Source organism: Pteropus vampyrus, unplaced genomic scaffold (assembly GCF_000151845.1).
Source record: "Pteropus vampyrus isolate Shadow unplaced genomic scaffold, Pvam_2.0 Scaffold32, whole genome shotgun sequence".
NCBI lineage: Eukaryota > Metazoa > Chordata > Mammalia > Chiroptera > Pteropodidae > Pteropus > Pteropus vampyrus.
The window spans coordinates 9,789,807-9,794,195 of NW_011888813.1; the positions used below are offsets into that span (position 1 = coordinate 9,789,807).

A 4,389-nucleotide genomic window follows, 5' to 3' on the forward strand; every position below is an offset into this window, starting at 1 on the left:
GACAGTCATTCCCCATTCAACGCATAATCACCGAGCACATGTTAGCTCATTTTATCCTCACAACAATCCTAGGTGAAAAGTAGTAGTAGTATCCTGTTAGATGGATGAGGAGACCGAGGCAGACGGATTCATTATTTTGTCCAAGATCATGTAGATGAGAAGCGGAGAAGCAGAAGTCGGAGGCCAGGCAGCCAGTCGGGTGACACCTCACATAAGCAGAGCGTTTTCATCTAACAAGGTAGATGGTGCACTGGCTTCCGAGGTGGCATTTTAAGGGAAGGGGGACACAGGGTCTCAGAGTCGAAGAGACCTTTGAGAAGATCTGCACCGATTTCCCATTCGGATGCCTTTACCAGTCAGGAAGTTCTGCTTCTTATTGAGTGACAAGTTCACCTCCCAGAGAGGGATATATATTTGGGACCGAACACTCTGCCAAAGCAAGAAAGCACCCAGGTAGCAGGCCCGCGGCCAACCTCCCAGTGAAAGCTCTGCATTTGCTGGTCTTCTTTTTTCAGCCCCACTGAGAGGGCAGGTGTTCCTGAGTCAAGGCCCCATATTGCCCAGGATGGAGGAGTCTAATCCAACACCAGTCACTGCGCACCGATAGGATCCTGCTACCACCAACGGCTCACCCCACGCCCCATCCCTAACCTTTTGCCTTCTGCGTCAGACTGTGAGGCAGCCAGTGCTCATCCTGAAGCACAACCAGCTCTCCCGTACAGCCCTGATGGGTGAGATGCATGTGGGGGCAGGCGAGGCAGAACTGGGCAGCATGCGGAGGGGCTGGGCGCCAGTCACAGCCTAAACTGGAGCGCCTCCCTCCTCTGCACGGTGACCTATCTTTCCAAGCACCTGGGTCCCAGCATCCCTGCTCCTTTCCTTGGGGTGAACTCCTTAGCTATCACTACGTTGAGCCTCCTTTACAATCCAAGGAAGGCTTAGGTGAAATGTAGCCCTGTACCCACTTCTTCAGCATCTCCAAGACTGGGGGTTCCCCCAGAGCAGGGACCAATAATTCTCAGTTAACGGCTTTTTAATGGCTGCATTGTGCTCTGTCATATTGTTGGTATTTGAATTATTTCTAATTCTTTGCTCTCATGACTGCTTCCGTGTACATTTTCATTGTCTATTTCTTATTTCCCATACATAATTTCCTTAAAGTAGAACCATCTCATCCTCCTTGGCCTCTGCGAACCAGCCCACACCATTTTTTGAGCATTAACTCCTTCTCACCGAGTAACCATGAGCTCCCGAGTTCCTCAGAATTATTCCACCCTCCGTCAACTGCCTGGTCATCCTGCAGCTCCGGGTCTCCCACACCTACCTCTCTCTGGCCTTCTATTTCTGCCACCTCAATGTGGCTGCAGAGGGCGTGGGCCACTTGTTCAGTGAGTTGGCTGAAAAGCACGAGGGCCCCCAGCATCTCTTGAAAATGCAAACCCAGCAGGGCGGCTGTGCCCTCTTCCAGGACCTGCAGAAGCCTTCCCAGGATGAGTGGGGTAAAACTCAGGATGCCATGGAAGACACTACGGTCATGGAGAAGAACCTGAACCAGGCCCTTTTGGATCTGCATGCCCTGGGTTCTGCTGGCGCAGGCGCCAACCTCTGTGACGTCCTAAGAGCCACTTCCTAGAGGAGGAGGTGAAACGCATCGGGAAGATGGGTGACACCTGACTAACCTCTGCAGGCTGGCCGGGCCCCAGGCTGGGCCGGGTGAGTATCTCTTCCAAAGGCCCATCCTCAAGCACAAGTAGGAGCCTTTGGAGACCTGAGGCCTTTGAGGCGCCCCGCTGTATCCCCCTGAAGTTGGGCTTCTGCCTGAGCCTCTCCCTTCAGCCACTAGGCAGCCTTCTAACCACCCAGGAGCCTTCTCCCATGCCCTGACCAAACTGAAACAATAAAGCTTTTGCAGCAAAAAGAAATTATATATATATATGTTTACAACATACTGGTAAATTACAAGCAGCAGATTATAAAGCAGTGTGCCCAGGACAATCCTGTCATTGTATATACGTGAATGTACCTGGGTAGGTGTGCTCCCACGTAGGTACATCTGTGTGTGTGTGTGTGTGTGTATGTGTGTGTGTGTGTGCGTGTGCGTGTGTGTATTAGGCTGGGAGTAAATGCCACAAATGAGCAGATTTTTCATAAACACACAGAGAGATTATGGGTGATTGTTCTTCTTCGAGCTGTTCTATATGTATTTTATTTTCATCAACAAATATGTATCATTCTGGTAATTTGAAATAAAAATGTGTTTTAAAAAGCACCGGCCTATTTGCCGCCTGACAGATGGGAAACTACTCAAGCACAGAGAAAAACAATTGCTTTAAAGTTTTAAAATTAATATTTTTAAAAAATCAGATTTGAGCTCAAAAAATGGGCTACAGACAAGATAATCGAGGTGCCCTGTGGTTTTAAAACTCGTTGTGTAGTTTTCAATAAATATCACTAATTTCAACTCCCTCTTTGCCAACATGAATGTTTTTTTTTAAATGAACTCTTTCAATTCCAAATCACATTGATTGAAAGGAACACCTCGGTTTTCAGTCCGCTCTTTTCATCGGGTTCTGATCAGACGGGCCCCATCTGTCATTGCGCATCAGGCCAGCTTAAGGACAATTGTCTATAAAACTTGTAAAATACTTAATGAAATCCGATTAACTGAAAATGTTAATTTATCAGACATATGGAGCTTTGTTTTTTAGGAGAAAGAATCAAGGAAAGAGAAAATAAAATATTAGGGGATTAAAACCCACAGAAACCTTAAACTCAGTTTTGCATATGTGCTTTGTGCTTGCCCCATTTTCAGCCTAATTTCGAAATTCGAGCAAAAAAAACAAAAAACAAAAAAAAACCAAACCTAAAAAGCAAATAAAATAAAAGGAAACTAACATTGCTAACATTGCTCACAATCTCGCCATCTTGCTTTAGTCATCATTTATGATTTTGTACGCAAGGTACCAGTCTTTAATGGATACACAAAACACATGTTTGCACGTGCACACACACACACACACACACACACACACACAAACACCTGATAGCAGGGTGACAGCTGGAGATGTTCCCTTCCTCACAGACGTTTGTAATGGGGTTAATAATATTTGAAACATGTTGGCAACTTTTGGTTTCTGGAGGTGAAGATGTCATTTCTCCTTTGGAGCAGATTTCTAATGTTTTTAGAAGTCCCAGTCTGGGCTCTTTAGTTACACGAATGTAAAGGACTTGCTTATGATACTGAAAATGGCAAAGTCGCCATAAATATATCTGCGGCTGTATAGTGTGACATGGTTACTAATGGAAATGGAGCAATTCTTTAACCTGACTGTGCCCTTAATGAGTTGGATAAATAATTTTTATCTAAATGAAAAGTTGGGTTGGACTCTTGGTGTTCCTTGTGTTGTGTCATTTACAGTTATATAACTGGCTTTGGGGATTGTGCTGACAACTGCTGGTTTTGCTTTTTCTAAATCAGAGAGGTCAGACCAAACCCTCTGTGCCAGTATGCACGTGGGATGCCTGTCTGCGAGTGGGGGTCTTTCCTGTGAAGGAAAGAGATCCTCTCTCTCTCAGTCTCATAGGGTGGGCGTGAGGGCCAGCTCTTGTGCCAAGGAGGGGCCACCTTACTGCATTAGGGCTAGCAGTGGGCTGGGATGGTGCTGGTGCCAAGGAGGGGCCACCTTACTGCATTGGGGCTAGCAGTGGGCTGGGATGGTGCTGCCCTGTGGAGGCTTCCCAGGCTCAAAGCACAGACCCTGAGGGGGACTTTGGGCTTGTGAGTCCCAAACAAATGTAAAGTACTAAACTGTCAAGGCATTCACTGCACTTGACTCTGGGTTATTCCCCCAAGCAGTCAGCAAAGATTTGCTAAACACCTGAGCGTGGATTTAGGCAGTCGAGGCAGCTAAGGAAGGGCCCAGCGGTCTGGAAAACAAGAGCTATTCCCCAAAATAGCTGCCGGAGGTGACCTGCAGGGCGTCAGAGCCTTACTGCAGCCAGGCTGCTAGAGGAAGAGCAAGCAGGTTGAATTTGTGAAACTGCCAAACGTTCCCCAGCACTTCCCAGAATTACTCTGGACAGGAACTGTAAGAAGAATGAATTTCCTGTGATCTTTGAGGTAGGGAGTCTGGCATCATTATAATTTGGATGTAAAATAAAATATAAACTTACTTTGTGCTGCAGCTAGGAAGCGGGTGGCATGTACTAATAATGTGCATATTCTTATATAAAAAAGAGGAAAATATAATACGGCGTGTTTTATAACTCGATTGTTTCACTTAAGAATAGGTTAGGAAATTTTTCCTGTAATATTAAATTTTTCCTGTAATATTAAATATTTTTATGCAATATTTAAAACTGGCCGAAAGTCATCAACAGTAACAACAA

The 4,389-nt window shown here is 45.9% G+C and overlaps 1 pseudogene; it reads left to right on the forward strand.

Annotated features, from left to right (window-relative positions):
* Positions 1-1,242: 1,242 nt before the first annotated feature.
* Positions 1,243-1,754, forward strand: LOC105290143 (annotated as a pseudogene).
* The last annotated feature ends 2,635 nt before the right edge of the window (positions 1,755-4,389 follow it).